General features: G+C 37.0%; 1 pseudogene across 1 annotated transcript; it reads right to left on the bottom strand.

Annotated features, from left to right (window-relative positions):
• Positions 1-4168: 4168 nt before the first annotated feature.
• LOC149142877 (2-oxoisovalerate dehydrogenase subunit alpha 1, mitochondrial-like) lies at positions 4169-8661 on the bottom strand (annotated as a pseudogene). The gene is made up of 8 exons (XR_016264200.1): positions 8391-8661; positions 8200-8310; positions 6387-6516; positions 5885-6075; positions 5355-5511; positions 5112-5211; positions 4859-4970; positions 4169-4745 (listed from the first exon to the last, which is right to left on the bottom strand). The product of XR_016264200.1 is annotated as a 2-oxoisovalerate dehydrogenase subunit alpha 1, mitochondrial-like (transcript).
• Positions 8662-17491: the final 8830 nt, after the last annotated feature.

The raw sequence follows: 17491 nt of genomic DNA, 5'->3' as shown, positions 1-17491 counted from the left end.
GGGATAATTCCTCGAATGGTTTCAGACCAAGCAAGATGGATTAGACAAGTGTGATGCTAGTAGGGCCACATTTGGTAATACATGGCACAGGGAGTGGGTGTTTCGAGATTCAATGAGGGTTGTATGACAACTAGGGGGATGGGATGCCATGTTTCTTGGTTGAATGCCATGTGGGACAATGGAATTCTACACCCCATCACCTCGTTTTTCTAACATCACATTCAAAATTATAGGAAATTTATTTTTAGGCAATGTAGTTAGTTCCAATATCATTTTTTACAATAAAATTATATTATTTTTCATACTAAACTCATATTCTTCTTGAATAGTAAAAATCTATTTCTTACCATCCTCAACATTTTTAAAATTTTAGAGATTGGTCCACATTCATAAATTAAGACATGAAAGGAAAAATAACTTTTATACTTGATTGGTGTGGATTTTTTTAATCTTTTTGGTGCCCTAATCAGTGTGAGCATTAAATATAACAAAAAATTAACGAACCAAATAAAAACATTATGAAACTATCAATTGCCCCTAAAGTTGCAAAGATACACTAAAGGAATGGAAGATTTGGGAACAATTGCATTGTTAATAAGACTAATTAAATAGATTAATTAAAGAGTTTTTTTCACTAGGGTGACCTTTAGATTCTAGGGTATTCTACAATTGACATAAAGAATGAAAGAACATAAAGAAAGAAAGAAGGGTGTTTGTTTTATAATTTTATCCATTTTGTTTTAACAAAAAAATTAAAATAATTCGGAACCATTTTTCTGTCCATCCATTAATAATTTACAAATCTACATAATACCCTTTCGACTATTTTATAACAACTATAACGTCTTTTTTCCTTCATGATTTTAATGTAACCTAATAATTCTCTGAAATGTGTGAGGGATTTTTGGCAGATAAGTGGCAACAAAGAATTAATGGATGGTGGTCTCTCTTGAGTGAGAATACCCTTGGGACCCATATTAGAACTTGTTGTCACCCCTATGGCCTGAAAATGTCATGCGTCTTTCCACCGAGCCGAACTTTTGTAACCTGTGATCCTACATTTCACTGCAAGGCAAAATAATTGTCACAAAAGCACAGGAAACCATAGGAATGATCTGAGTGCAAGCTAGGGTTATTCGCAAATGAAAATGTTAGTTTCAACAATGAAACAAGTTTAATGCAACAATGGAATGTATCTAATGTAATGCAAATGGACTAACAGGAAATAATGCAGAGCAAAAGGGAGCATGCAAACAATAATTTTGGTTCCTATATGGAAAAAGCAACTCAAAATGAAGGTCTCTTTTGAAAAAGACAAAAGAATTAAGCATTGAAATGAACATTATTTTATTTAGTTGAAAAAATATCAAATTAAAAACTAAAATTAAAATATATTTTTACTTAATTTAATTTATATGATATATATATATTTAATTTTATAAAATCCTTACATCAAACATGCCCAAGTGCACATAAGAAGCTTCCTCTAATTTGAAATTAAATATCACTTCCACCCCCTTTTTTATTCACTATACAGAATTACCCCGATAATGGTTAAATTATAACCAAGCATCCTTATGATGGAAACAGGTTCCTGAAAAGAAAGATGGAGACAAAAACTACCATAGCTCCCTTTGCATTCCTTAATACTCGCAAAGAAATCAGACCAACCATTTACAAAGCTCTCCATATCATGAATAAGAATATTTGTTAAAATTATTCCATCCATCCATGCTCAAAACACTGATCATGTGATGTCTAACGGTGCAAAATAGCAAGATCTTAAAATTAATAGAGCTAGCCAATGCCTTATAAATACAATAATCAAAATTCACTCTTTTATAAATATCTATATATATATTATGGATAATCTGCAACATATTGTAACATTTCTGAAGACTACATGGAATTCTAGCAATTAATGCAAGATAAAAAGGCACTTCAAAATGATATCTACAATTCAGTGCCATGTCCCTATGTTTAAATTTTCTACTATATTAACATTTTAATTTCATTTGTGTGCATTAGATGTGTACTAAATAATTCCCATACATAGTAACTAATTATAAACTACTTAGACCAAAAACTTTACCAATCCAGTCCAATGCTAGGTTTCAGATGAGAGTCACCAATTATTATCTATAAACTTTATTTTTTAATATTTTGGAAACTTATTTCAATTGAAACGAAAACATCAAAGTGGCCATAAGCACAAAATGACCACTTGAAACTCTTAAATTTTGACGAATGCTCAATTACATTGAAGCAATGAAATTATTAACACGTCTAACATATCAAACAACGAAATTCTTAACACATGTTTAACATATCAAACTGGACAGACCATAGACATGTCAAACTGGACAGGCCCCTAGCAACTGAATAGTGTATATTAGGATACCAATGATAGTTATCCATATCGAATTGAAAACCAACAATTGTACTGCATTACTAACTTGGTTTTTATATAAAACATTGTTCCTTATGGCCACTTTCACTTTCATGGTGTATCATTTATGGTTGACCTTGTGGTTAAGAATGTCATCGTTATGTTTAACGTCACAGGTTCGATTAACGACATGAGGATGATGATGCTGAAAGAATTGAAAAGCGGTACTCTACAATACCTGTTTAAAAAAAAACTTTCATTTCCATGGTGCGCATCTCGTCCTTGGCCTGATTTGGTACAAACATTGATGTGACTACCATACAAAGGGTTAATCCCTTCTTCTTTCAATCTATCAAAGAGCTGCAATGCACCTTGGACTCTACCCCATCATGCAAGCAACTTGAATCGTTATATCATATGTAATTGTATTATAGGAGAAAATGAGAATGTTCCATCGGAATCACTGCAACATTTGGCGAATCTACTAAAAGAACGGCAAGAAATCCATTAAGACCAAGAATGGCTAGTGTGCAGTGCGCCTTCACAGCTGCTTGATAGTTGTTCCCTCGAACTAACAACGCGCAACGTGCCTTGACAACTGATTGCTCGAACGAATGGTGGCAACTAAAAGTAGTGACAAGTGTTTGCTCGAACGAACGGTGGAAAACAAAAAGGTAGACGATGGTTGGCAGTTAACGGATTCAAAAGAAACACGTTCAGTGTAAAACTAGCAATTGTCCCAAAAGGTACAAAGAGAGGCCGATAGGATCATTAAATTGGAATTGTTGAATTTTTCTAGAAGAGTCAATTGGTCTGTGGAAAACCTTCTTTTCTTGGACTGGATCATTGTGCAATTACTTTTCTTTAGATGTTTTATTTATATCTATATTACAAGGAACACATTGAATGTCAAAGCAAATATAACAATACATGGGTGGGAATACTGCAAATCTATTTCAAACACCATAGACAAATTTGCAAATCGATTTCAAACACCAGAAACCAAAATTAGTAATAAAACTTGCTTTGCTATTGTTTATATCCTCCTCCAAAACACATTAAAAAATACAACACAGCACAGCACATTGATGAAATTGCAACATGGCACATTGATGGAGCGCTCCACCACCCAGACCCATCTTAGCTTTCAATGAGACTGCCTGATACAGCTTTACATTAGACTGCCTAAGAGAAAAAGAGAACTAATAAGCTACCAGAGTCAAAGATATCCCTGTTTAACCTGCTCTATAAAGAGAAAAACCATTTTTTTTTTTTTTTCAGATCGCCCCATATATCTCAAGAATGAATTACAAAAAACAAACAAATTAAGGAAACAGAAAATTACCAAACAGATTGTTTATGAGCCATCAGTGTCCATAAGTGATTAAATTGTTAAATCACAGTGTCTCAAAGTTTATGTGGGATCAGTAAGCCCATGACGACCATTGACTGGGCTGATCGAATGAACCGGGCGGCCTCCTGGGAATCTCCTATAATATATAGGAGTCAAAATTACTTCAAGATGCACCAAATACTCTCCCTGGAAAAATCCGGGCAGGAAATTACAGAGGTGACACAGATCTAATACCCTGATCAAGCTTATGCCAAAGTCAACTAAAGTTAACTATAGGAAACTTTTAGAACTTTAATTTACCTGTCCCCTCTCATCTTGAAATCTTTCAGACTTTTAAACAAGAAAATTAAATGATTAAATCTGCTGATCCTTCCAAAATTGCAAGAAGATGCTTTAAAATTCTTATAAAATAATGCAAAGTCCAGATGCATTGAATTTAGCTTGCCTGCGTGCATTCGTAATCAGAAAGACATCACATACCGTAAATAATCTTTATTCTTAGGCCAAATCAACGCCTCTGGAAGATCCGCATGTGTTTCAGACAAACAGCCTTTCAAAATCAGATAAAATTATGTAAATTGCCAACAGTATCTGACGGTAACAAAGTGAATACAATAAAACAGCATGTGAAGTGTAAGGAGTTAACTCAATGGGTTGTCATGAATATTGTTGGGCATTTTGCTGATTAAAAATCAGCAGGGTCCCTAGTTTGAATCCCACTGGGTTACATGTATTAGTTTATACTAATAGTTTTATTACGGATATTATTCACTAATGTGGGGAAGCATCCCTTTGGTTTCTTGTGAAGTTTTCTTAAAGAAATAATGGAATCTGAACTATGTGAAAAACACTGAAAGTATACCTCTATCAAGATTGGTTTAAACTCATCAATTGCCATCTGTCGTGCCTTGCTAACTGCAAAGTACATAGCAAGTGCATCATTCCCGTCGACACGAATGCTTCTTATCCCATAACCTTGCCCTCTAACAACTACACAATCACCTCGAATTTGCCAAAAGATAGGGAACAAATAGACAATCAAATTAGAGTGCCCTACCAGAAGAGTCATTTTTAGTAACAAATAGGCATACAAATTTATTAAATATGCAGAGTACTTTTGAACCGTTCTGACGATGGGGTACTGATTGCCCATCCATTGTTTCTGCAAATAAATACAACTGGAACTTCTAGAACTGCTGCAAAGTTTAAGGCAGCATGACAATCTCCCTGAGGCAAAAAGGAGAAATGCATCAGTTAAAAGCAATAGAGATTTTGAACTGACATTAGGAGCACATATTAAGATAACATCTTTCTTTGGAAGGATAACTGGGTCAGTAAAAAATGTGATGGTTGAGAGCGGAGACTGACCTCGCTCGTGCCACCATCACCAAAAAAAGTTACTGTACAAGCTTGCTTCTTGTCCATTTTTAGGGAATACGCTGCACCTACTGAATGAGGAAGTTGTGTCCTGGAAAATACACATGATACATGGAATGCAGTAAGAACTCCCAATCAGCCCAAAAGATTGTTTACAAAATAAAACTAATACATAATGTACCTGATATCTAAATTTATAAAGATAACTACCATTCAAGTGAAGGAGACCCTTACGCTATAGGCGATGATATTGTGAAGTAATTCAATGCATTAAATCCATAATGGATAGGCATCTGGCGCCCCTTGCCATAATCAGCACAGTTCCTAAAGCACTGGTTTGCAAATTCTTGCATTGTGAAACCACGCCAAATAAGGACCCTGGTTCTCGATACTGCACACATTAATAACATAAGCCCTTTCGGTTAAGCTTACTGTAGTGCTTAAGTATTTTGGCAGTACATTCAACCATCTATAAAAGGCTTCTAGAATAATAATATAGACCTGAGGTGCTTATTAATGAAACAATTCATAACCCTGGTGGGATGTTGGGATGCTTTTAAAAGTGATATTATCTATATGGAAAGGTTGCAAAACCATGGTGTATATGAATTTGGGAGACTAGCTCTTGCTTCAAAACAGCCATACAAGTTAAAATTCCATTCTCAGCCAAGGTCTTTAGCACTGAACAAGCTGATTAAGATAATTTTTCGAAAACACTTTCATTTTAAATTTCTAAACTAACACATCTTGATCAAACTATATACCTGGGCAAAGACCACATCATCAATAGTCAAAGCTGTTGCTGATGAAATATTGATGGCCTCTTCTCCATTACACGTAAGATAGAAAGAAATTCTGCCTTGCCTCTGTGCTTCATAAAATATGGTGTCCACAACTTGAAGAGTTACCATACTCTCATACATTTTCAATGCCAAGTCTTTGCTAATCTGTCAGACATCAAAATTATGGATATTGATGTCACAGATAAACTCGTGATTAAATATACATCAGAGAAGTCCACGTCACAGCAAGGGAACTCATCAAATATTAATAAGTACATAGATCACCTGACTGAAGCCATCAGTGGAGGCAAGGGCTAACCAGCCTGCCATAGGGCATTAAATGCCCGGGTACATGCATGCTCTATAACAAAATATAACGCGCACGCGGTGGCTACATAAATTAAAAATAAGGGCGGTGTGCTATTTTGTTATAGAGCATGCATGTACCCGGGCATTTAATGCCGTATGGCAGGCTGGTTAGCCCTTGCATCAGTGGAAATCTGACACCCAACCTCATTCAGAACCTTGTAGCAAGGTACACGTTTATTCGAAGACTCAGATATGAAGTTCATTTCATAAGTGAGCTCAACTTTCCCGCCTGGAACATCTAGAAACTGTCAATTCAAAAATAGAATTTAAAATCAGAATTGAGTAATCATTCATTTTCTAGCATTTAAATCTGCAGTTCACAATAACAATCTCTACTCTACATGGCTTTGATTCTTCCTAGTTTTCAAGCAGGTCTTAACTATGTTGAATTAATAACTAATTTTGAATAAATTGGTTGTATATTGAGCTTTCGAAATGCATTTTTGAAGTCTCAGTCAAACTGCAGCAGGGGCATCACATGGAAGAGCTTTTTTACCGAACTACTTCCAAACGAAAATATGCTCAGGCTCACATTGCAATAGATAACAGAAGCGCTGATTCTAAATAAGGTCATGTACAACCAAGCTTCAATTTGAATGAGATTCAACAACAATCATGAAGATCTCAAATTAGAAATGGTAGTCTATAAATGAAAATTAAATAATCTTGACACAGATTCAGGTTTCAGATGTCAAATATATGTAGGCCTGTATTTTAAAGGTTACCCCTATATGCAATTTGGAATATCTCAATAGCTCTTGAAATGCCTGGAAAGGGAATCACCGCGAACTTAACCTCTCAAACCGGATAGAGGGTAAGTTTCACTAAATTGGTTATAACCAGTCCAATTTTGACGAGTATCACCACTAGTGGCCAGAATTTTGATCAACTGATGGTCATTCATAAGCAATGAAACTAATTCAGTCCAAACTCTCGACAAACCTCCAAATGGACACAACTCAATAACAAGGACTTGCCAGAAATTTGATCAATTGATTATCATTGATAAGCAATGAAACTAATTCAGTCCAAACTCTCTACAAGCCTCAAAATGGACACTACTCAATAACAAGGAGGACGATAAAGAATACAAATAAAATTTAAATGAATACTTTCACAGCTAAATGGGGAAAATATAATTTGCTAGTGCTTATGATTCTTAAAAGCTCCTTAACAGAAAATTTGGCTGTGCACTTCTAGGGCTTTGCATTAAACTCTGTTATAGGGGTTGTGTCATTTATCCTAATGAAAAGACTTCATGGCTGTTGAAATCATGACCCTATTTGGAAATTGTCTCCTAAAACCCATGGAGAAGAACAAACCTGTACAAATTGTATACCTCAAGTCATCTCAAACAGAAAACACCTCCTCCTAGGCTCTTCGGCCAAGGAACCCATTGGAGATGACTACAGAAGAATTTTTTTTTATAAAATACTTTTGTTCAATGATGAGCAGCATATCTCAGATGTGAGATGTATCACGACTTAGAAGCATATCATTACCTACCAACATTGATTTATTTTAAACACGGATCTAACATTAGATCTATTTTAAACACTGATCTAACACACTGATCTAACATTAGATCTATTTTAAAAAGGCAACATTCTTGATAAAATTTCTGGTATCTTATAATTAAACTCAATTCCAATTTTCCCATTTTTATTCTCAGAAGAGGTCCTAGAGACCGCGTAGGTCTCGAAGGGCGCTAAACCATAAACATAAACAAACAAAACCAAATTCATCCAAGAACCTTGCAATAACAATGATACAGCTACTCTATTGTTTTGTGCTGATACAGATCCCATTGACCAAATCTAAGACCGCTAGATTTTGATACGATATAGCAACTGTATACTGATTCCTGACTTCACTTCCTAACATGCATAAGACATAACTTCCATTATTGTTTTTGTTCAGAAACAAACCCGTCTTTCAGCATCATCCTCCAACTGTTCGTCAGAATACTCATCAAAACCCTTTTCAGTGGTCAGCCCACGATGGCTTAAAAGCCTCCAGCCATGTTCTAAGCCACATTCCTGCAAGGGATTTTGCTTGTAATGTCCAAACTCTCGACAGTGAAAACTAGATGAACCCCAAAAGCTAGAATCATTATTACCATATACAGAGCCATCAAGACTACAGGGCGCTCTCTGTAACAAACAACCTGGGCGAAGCAGATTCAGACACAACTTAGAAGCTTTGGATGGTAAGAAGATCGCCATGGCAAAATTCAATCCGCTTCCAACCCAAAATCGAAATGTGGATGTGGTCTATGTGGGGGAGGGCAGTGAAAATATCTTCGAGAGTGACAAAAGAATTGGAAAAAGCAGTAATGCATATCTGCGAGAGTGACAAAAGAATTGGAAAAAACAGCAATGTAACTCAAAGGGCCAGGTTCAATGCACAACAGAACTGGAGGTGAAAAAAAGGCAACTCAAATATTTGGAAAAAGCAGTCAACTTCAAATCAACGGTTGAAACTGTCAAACTTGATCAAACGGTTCAGGTTAAAAGTGCAACAGCCATCATGAAGATCTCAAATTAGAAATGGTAGTCTATAAATGAAAATTAAATAATCTTGACACAGATTCAAGTTTCAGATGTAAAATATATGCAAGCCTGTATTTTAAAGGTTACCCCAATATGCAATTTGGAATATCTCAATAGCTCTTGAAATGCCTGGAAAGGGAATGACCGCGAACTTAACCTCTCAAACCAGATAGAGGGTAAGTTTCACTAAATTGGTTATAACCAGTCCAATTTTGACGAGTATCACCACTAGTGGCCAGAATTTTGATCAACTGATGGTCATTCATAAGCAATGAAACTAATTCAGTCCAAACTCTCGACAAACCTCCAAATGGACACAACTCAATAACAAGGACTTGCCAGAAATTTGATCAATTGATTATCATTGATAAGCAATGAAACTAATTCAGTCCAAACTCTCTACAAGCCTCGAAATGGACACTACTCAATAACAAGGAGGACGATAAAGAATACAAATAAAATTTAAATGAATACTTTCACAGCTAAATGGGGAAAATATAATTTGCTAGTGCTTATGATTCTTAAAAGCTCCTTAACAGAAAATTTGGCTGTGCACTTCTAGGGCTTTGCATTAAACTCTGTTATAGGGGTTGTGTCATTTATCCTAATGAAAAGACTTCATGGCTGTTGAAATCATGACCCTATTTGGAAATTGTCTCCTAAAACCCATGGAGAAGAACGAACCTGTACAAATTGTATACCTCAAGTCATCTCAAACAGAAAACACCTCCTCCTAGGCTCTCCGGTCAAGGAACCCATTGGAGATGACTACAGAAGAATTTTTTTTTATAAAATACTTTTGTTCAATGATGAGCAGCATATCTCAGATGTGAGATGTATCACGACTTAGAAGCATATCATTACCTACCAGCATTGATTTATTTTAAACACGGATCTAACATTAGATCTATTTTAAAGACTGATCTAACACACTGATCTAACATTAGATCTATTTTAAAAAGGCAACATTCTTGATAAAATTTCTGGTATCTTATAATTAAACTCAATTCCAATTTTCCCATTTTTATTCTCAGAAGAGGTCCTAGAGACCGCGTAGGTCTCGAAGGGCGCTAAACCATAAACATAAACAAACAAAACCAAATTCATCCAAGAACCTTGCAATAGCAATGATACAGCTACACTATTGTTTTGTGCTGATATAGATCCCATTGACCAAATCTAAGACCGCTAGATTTTGATACTATATAGCAACTGTATACTGATTCCTGACTTCACTTCCTAACATGCATAAGACATAACTTCCATTATTGTTTTTGTTCAGAAACAAACCCGTCTTTCAGACTCATCCTCCAACTGTTCGTCAGAATACTCATCAAAACCCTTTTCAGTGGTCAGCCCACGATGGCTTAAAAGCCTCCAGCCATGTTCTAAGCCACATTCCTGCAAGGGATTTTGCTTGTAATGTCCAAACTCTCGACAGTGAAAACCAGATGAACCCCAAAAGCTAGAATCTTTATTACCATATACAGAGCCATCAAGACTACAGGGCGCTCTCTGTAACAAACAACCTGGGCGAAGCCGATTCAGACACAACTTAGAAGCTTTGGATGGTAAGAAGATCGCCATGGCAAAATTCAATCCGCTTCCAACCCAAAATCGAAATTTGGATGTGGTCTATGTGGGGGAGGGCAGTGAAAATATCTTCGAGAGTGACAAAAGAATTGGAAAAAGCAGTAATGCATATCTGCGAGAGTGACAAAAGAATTGGAAAAAACAGCAATGCAACTCAAAGGGCCAGGTTCAATGCACAGCAGAACTGGAGTTGAAAAAAAGGCAACTCAAATATTTGGAAAAAGCAGTGAACTTCAAATCAACGGTTGAAACTGTCAAACTTGATCAAACGGTTCAGGTTAAAAGTGTTGACAATTGTTGATGTATAGGAAGGCCTATCGGCCTAAATATGACTAAATACCCAATGATATACAAGGATCACTTATAAAAACCTTAATTTAATATAATGTTATTTGGCTTATGGTGAATAGTTGTTTATATTTAAGACATTGAATTTATTGAAACAATCAATATTTTTTTAATTTTGAAAAATAATATATTATATCAAAATGATTAATAAAAATAATATTTTGAGAGATCAATGATATAAACAACATAAGTGACCATTGCTCTATATTATAGTTACTAAATTTGGCTTAAACAGGTTTAAAAATTCAAAAATTTGCTAATTCTGTTCAATTCGGCCATTAATACGCTAAAATTAGATTTAGCACACATCACAGTCTCTCTCTCTCCAAAAAAAAATTGTTAAATTTTTTTGTAATGTGAACTTTTCATAAATGTCATCTTCCATTGTTCTCCCATCATTTTCATCTGGCATGTGTCATCTTTCATTGTTCAGGCATCAGTTTTGTCTGGTATGTGATTTCAAAACTATAAGATGACCGATGAAATTTCCCTACTAACCCTTACATTACAAGAAAATGGAAACTATGATAACAATAGACCATAGTTGTGGCCCTTAATTATTCTATTTATGTGAAGGATATTCAATGGTTTCATTTAATTATTATGTTTATCTAAAGGATACTAAATGGAAGAAACAAAATTTTCACTCCTAGAGGATGTATCCACTTAGAGAGTGCCAAAGAAATACTCAGAATGTAAGATCCCAAACGTTAAATTTTTTAACAAATATAGCATACTTTAGTGTTCTAGTTAAAAATGTTTGTAATCAAAACATTGAACACAACGAGATCTAGAAATGAAATGTTTTATTTATATTATTAACTGAAGAAAATAGTACATGCCCATACAATAAACCTCAACGTTTGCAATGGCATGCACAGTTGTTCATCAAAAGATTAAAAATAAAAAAAAATTGAAGCACAATCGTGGACCCTGAATGGATCTGTTATCACTCTGATATTTCTTTTGAAGTCGATGAAGAAAGAAAAGTCAAAGGTAAACACAAACCACTTTTGGAGATCAGGACCTAGCCTTCCTGATGCTCAGAGAAGGCTCTCTCTTTATAATATAACTTTGTTTTAGTTAAGATTATTTTAGGCTAGTTATTGCTTGCACTTGGGTTTTGGTTTGAAATTTTGGGTTGTGGGATCACTCTACTTAGATGAAAAGAGGTTTGTTTCTACCATTGGGCTATGGATTTAGATGTCAGACAAACAAGACTAGATTCAGTTCTAACAACAATGTCTACAGGGAAAGATAGATGAGTTACTACAGATCTCAAAGGCTAAATGGTGGAATGGTTTCAAATCAAATCTAGGGAGCAATTAAGGGTTCCCTAGGCCGGACTTAGGAAGGAATGAAAGAAGTCAACCAGGGTGGGAGAGAAATTAAGGGTTCTCAAATCCGGGTTGTTAGAGTCGGTCTTCACATTCCTCCATCAGAGATCATTTCTCTTATTGCATTTCATTTTTAGGTGTCTCATACAGTTCATTCATCCGTGTTCTGTTAGGGGCATGCCATAATCTGACGGAAGGGCCTTGTCACTCATTCCCCTCATGTCTTGTACCTGTTGGCTCAGGTATTTTCATCAAGGTCCATCAAAACCATTTTCCAATCAGTGACAGTCAATGTTTGGTCCTTTGGTGGGCAAAGAGTCATTTCAGTCATTAGGTCTAGGGTTTAGCGAATTCAGTCTTCAAAGTGTCCAATAATGCCAGAAGGCCGGAGGGAGGTTCTAAACATGTTTTTATTTCAAAAAATTCATCGTCATATTGCTGGACTATGACTTTTCTTCAAAACTCTGTTTTGAAGAAAATTCGACATTTCGTCCTTTGTAATAAATTGCCATGTAAATTTCAAAATTTTCAGTTCTTGGATATTTTAGATGCAGCCCTGGTCATCCTTTGTCGAAACTCAATGCCAAACATCCCTGCAAAATTGACAAAAAAGTTTCATCATTTCAGCCAAAAATCAAAGAGGAAACAAGAAGAACAGAGTTGTATTAAAATGAGAAAAGTGTCAAAACTAAAACATAAGAAAGTGGGTTTTTGAGAAACAAAAATCAAACCCATCACTATATAAGATATTTTCATTGTTTGAAATGCCCATTGGTATTCCAAGAGATCAATTGAAGTCGACTTAAGTTTTGGAGGAGCGAATTTTGTGTTTGAGGCTGGGACTGTGTGTTGGAATGTTGCGCAGCGCATTGGGAGGTAGTCGCGGCGCACCGGGAGGTCGCGGCGCATAGAGCCGCCATTCACAGTGCAAATTTGAATGTGCATGGCGCACTCACCAGGCGCGGCGCATAGGGCTGACAAGCGAAAATTTCATCATTGCTTCCGAATTTATTCAAATCAACTCAGTCTTCTATGATCCAAGTAAGTGTGGAAGCCTTTGCCATTGCTATTAAACGGTGTTTGTTGTGATTTGGAGAAAAGAATATAAGGTTTGAATGGTGAAAACATAAATCCTATCCTTTTGTTGAAGCTGCTCCTTAGGGTTTCAAATGGTGTTTTAAAAAGTCATTTTCATGCTGAATACTCACTGTCATACTATCATTTCCTACCTGTGATTTCTTCCCCTCACTGTCACATCATTATACCAGTCCCTCTCCTTTTCCCCTATATTCTAAAATCATTCCTATCATTTGACCCCATTTTGTTTTTGTTCCTATCCCTAAACACTACCATTTCTTATCATTATCCCTTTCCCCATATCATTTGCAAAATCCCTAAATCCCCAATTCCCAACAGTCAAGTGATTGTTATTGCACACCTTAATTTCACTTGACAAACTCCACTTTTCCCACTGTTTCATATTCCTCACAGTCCCTCATTTCCCTTTGGTACATTCGGCATTGAAAACAAAACACTCATTTATCATTTTCAAACCAAACCAAGCACATACTTGACATACACCCTTGCAGCACCATGACAGACACTGATTCATCATATGAACAAGACAGTGATTCTACCACAGAGCTTCATGCACCGAGGAGGCCTCGTAAGGGTGGCAGACATGTTAGAGAAGAGCCCACCTCTTTGACTGAATTGCAAGCCTGCCCACTTGCCATGGCATGTTTCCAACAACAGTCATGCTTTCAGTATTGCGAAATGATTGCTCAGATTCAACATCATCAGGAGTTGGCTCGGTTATTTGTTTTGCATTTGCATGATGGTCAGGTGACTCTTGCTGGTGTAAATTTCACCCTGACACCAGAGACCATTTCTCAAGCAACAGGAATACCGAATGTAGGTGAGGAGTGGAACAAAAGAATGCAGGTAGAAAGAGTACATTATGAACCATATATCAGGCCTAGCTATGTGAGACAGCTCAGCAGGGTGTTCCCATTCCGGTTTTTGAAAGAATCCTATGCGCCATTGATGAGACTCATTATCAGATACTTCAGTTGTGAGGGCCGCTTCTCACGCCTCTATGCATACCATATCAGGTTATTGATGCATTTCACGAGAGTGAAGATGATGAACATTCCATATTTCATGTGCCGAAACATCGAGAGGATGACTACTCTTGTGTAGAAGAAGACTCCTAAACAACAGTACAATATCATTTATCACTATGCACTCATCAAGATCATTGTTGTGCATCAGCTTGGTTTGCAGAGTATCACATGGGAAGACTTCATTTCCCGTGAGTTCTTTACAGCTTTAGCGGCTCATCAGGAAGTTGTCCATCATGCTGGTGAACCTTCACATTAGCATGGAGGTCGGGAGGCAGAGACTTCTAGTTTGCCGACATATGTCACCTATCAGAGAGGCATGAGGGGATTGTTTGCAGCAGCTCGACGAGTATTATCTCCACCTGGGGTGGAAGGGGTCTCGTTGCCGTCATCAGAAGCACAGGTACAGGATAGATGCAAGAAGCCTATGCAGGATGAGGGCCCTTCAAGAGGCCAAGACACTAATTTCATACTCATTGATGATGATGTGAGCTCTCCTAGCTCAAAGCTGGGGGAGGTCATTTAGGAGCAGAAAGCCAAGATAGATGCATTGACCGACAAGTTGCAAAGAGCTCAATGGGTCATAAACTATTTGGAGCAGTGAAACAAATAGTTGGAGGATCAGCATACAGTCATGGAGTTACAAAACATTCGGCAAAACCGCCAAGCTGCCCAAAGGAGGAGGATAGAGTTCACTTCATTGGAGCAGGAGATAGAGGTTGATCGAGAGACTTGGCTCGAGAGGGTCAACATTCATCTTGAGAAGCTGTTGGCGAAGGCAAACAAAGACAAGGACATGCTCAGGCACATGAAAAATCATTATTGGGCACGAACTCATGTTTGCAACGCAAGGATCAAAATCCTGAAGGCAAGACTAAGGAGGGCACTAAAACGACGCAAAAGGCATGATAGGCTTCAAATCTTGGCCAAAGTTTCTTTGGCTGAGCATGATACTTGATGATGGGCCTTCAGTCCAAATTTCAGCAACTTTGGAGAATATTTTGTCAATTTTGATTTTTTTGGCTTCAAAACAGATTTTCCTGCCCAACGTGTAGCGCCACTTGGCGTGCGCTTATAATTGGGAGATCATCTCGTGGAAAACTTTAAATTATTGGATTTTTCATCAAAATTTATGCATGCTCATGGATTACTTGAGGATTTCATTAAGTTCTGGGTTGCCTAAAGGGTCAAAAAACCCTAAAAATGACCTCTCTGCCACCTTTTGCACCCACAGGAAGCAATCTTGGGAGATTGAAGATTTTGAGGGTAAAATGACATCCAAATCCAGAAATTCTACTTGTGTTGGAAAGTAGACGGGCAGGGCTTTCCAACAAGCTATCTTGAGCTCAATTTGGACTTCAGGAAGTGCTTCCAAATCAGCTCCAAAATTGTGCTACGCATACAGGTTTTGGGTGCGGCGCATAGAGAATTTTGGCCTGTTTTTCACTCAGCAGCTCAGAATTTCGCCCATTTTTGACTAGTTTTACTTTTTTATGTAACTCTTGATCTACCTTGATGTAATTTCATGAACATGATGTAATTTTGGCACATATTTACTTGTTTTAGTAGATTCATTCACTAAAAAGTGAAAAACAACTGAATGAATCAGTTTCCTAACATATAGAGGCAAGTTGTTTCATTGCCTATTTTTCAGTTCCTTGTTTAGATATGGTGGAAATAGCTCCTAGAATGATGAGCTCGATCCCTAGAGGCATGGGAATGAGTTAAGCTTGCCTATATCATGTAATTTCTCAGTCATTTTCAGGGTTGGACACTTGGGATTGCTTGACACTTCATTATACATTCATTTTCTGCATTTTTGGCAAAGGAAAGACCCAGGTTTTGCAACACTTGTTGGGATCCTTGTGGATCTGTGTTTTGATGGTGTTTTTCTTCATGTAATTGTAAGTTCATTGATGTTTTATGTATGCCATTTCCCTTCTCTTTGCTTCTGAAATTAAACAAATTGAGTGACAAAGGTAGAATTCATGAGTTTATTGTGCTCTACCTTAAACTTTGTTTAGTTTTACATGTTTTCATCTGTTTGGAGAGGATTCTTGCAGCCACTTGCCCTCTTCAGCTCCTCAGTGGTCTTTTCTATCCATTCATTTAATCTAAAGCATCAAAACTACTGCCTACCTTGCCCCAACTGGAACTCTGCAAAAATTTGGCCTCATCCCCGAACCCAAATTTGCCTTTCCCTTTTTCCAACAAAAAACCCTCAAAAAATCAAATCAAATCCTTGCACTTCATACCTAGCCTAATATTAGTTGTTAAAATAGTCATCTCAAGCCCCATCTGATTATTTTTCGCTGAGATTGACCCGGAGAGAGCCCTCTCCTATCCTCGTAGGGCTAGCTATGAGGCTGAGTGTGGTTTGATGTTGGTCCTAGATCCTGCATTTTTAGCCTGAGGTAAATCTAGGCTCTAACATAGTGGTGACCATACTGGGGACTAAATTATTTGTTTGTTGGTATTCTTCATTTTATAAACTACAGACGGAGCCTGAAGATTAGCCAGGTAGCCTTCGAAACGCTTTTGCTTTGCATTAGCGCAAGTAGATAAACGCTACTTCAGTCAATCTCCAGTCTAGTCTTATAAACGGAGTATCTAACTTATAGATCACCCTAGTACATCTAAGAATTCTAAGCTTTTGGATGATAAGTTTAGAATTTGATAGGCTGAACGAGTTGTTAATGTCCATTTGATTTCTTGAAATAATAACACACTGGCTTCCAGAAGACATACCAGAGAAAATCCAGATCCTGATCCTCCTCCTGTTTACGAAAATCCCAATCTTATTCCAAGAATCGTTCGCCAAGGAAGTTCTATCATTCCCGTGTTCAAAGCTCAGTCGTGTCCTGTTGGTTTTGAGTATCTTGAGGATCAAGAATTTGATGAGCAATTTGAGTTGTCTTTGTTTGAAACCAAATCTGAAAGCGTTGTCGCTTCCACTGTCTTAAATCTCGAGTTTGTTCGAAATCTTGAAACTGAAAGGGCTAATAAATCCATTGATGATTATATTTTGAACCAGCTCCAGACTTCAATTGTGGCTTCTAATATTGTTGATTTCTTAGAGACTACTTCTGCAACCCTTGGGTCATCCGCAATTGCGTCTAGTTCAAGAATTCCCACCAAACTGCCTTTCATTCCTACCCTTCCCCCGCAGCCTACTATTTCTGATAAAAAATATGCAGTCGTATCGCCTCCATCTACTCCTTCTACTCCTAAAATAGCCAAGATTGCTTCACCTCCGCATACACCTCC

Source organism: Pinus tabuliformis, chromosome X, assembly GCF_031772625.1.
Source record: "Pinus tabuliformis cultivar Carrire ecotype Pingquan chromosome X, CPIR1, whole genome shotgun sequence".
NCBI classification, from domain to species: domain Eukaryota; kingdom Viridiplantae; phylum Streptophyta; class Pinopsida; order Pinales; family Pinaceae; genus Pinus; species Pinus tabuliformis.
The sequence above is the reverse complement of the archived record's forward strand: the minus strand, read 5'-3'. Positions and strand labels throughout refer to the sequence as shown.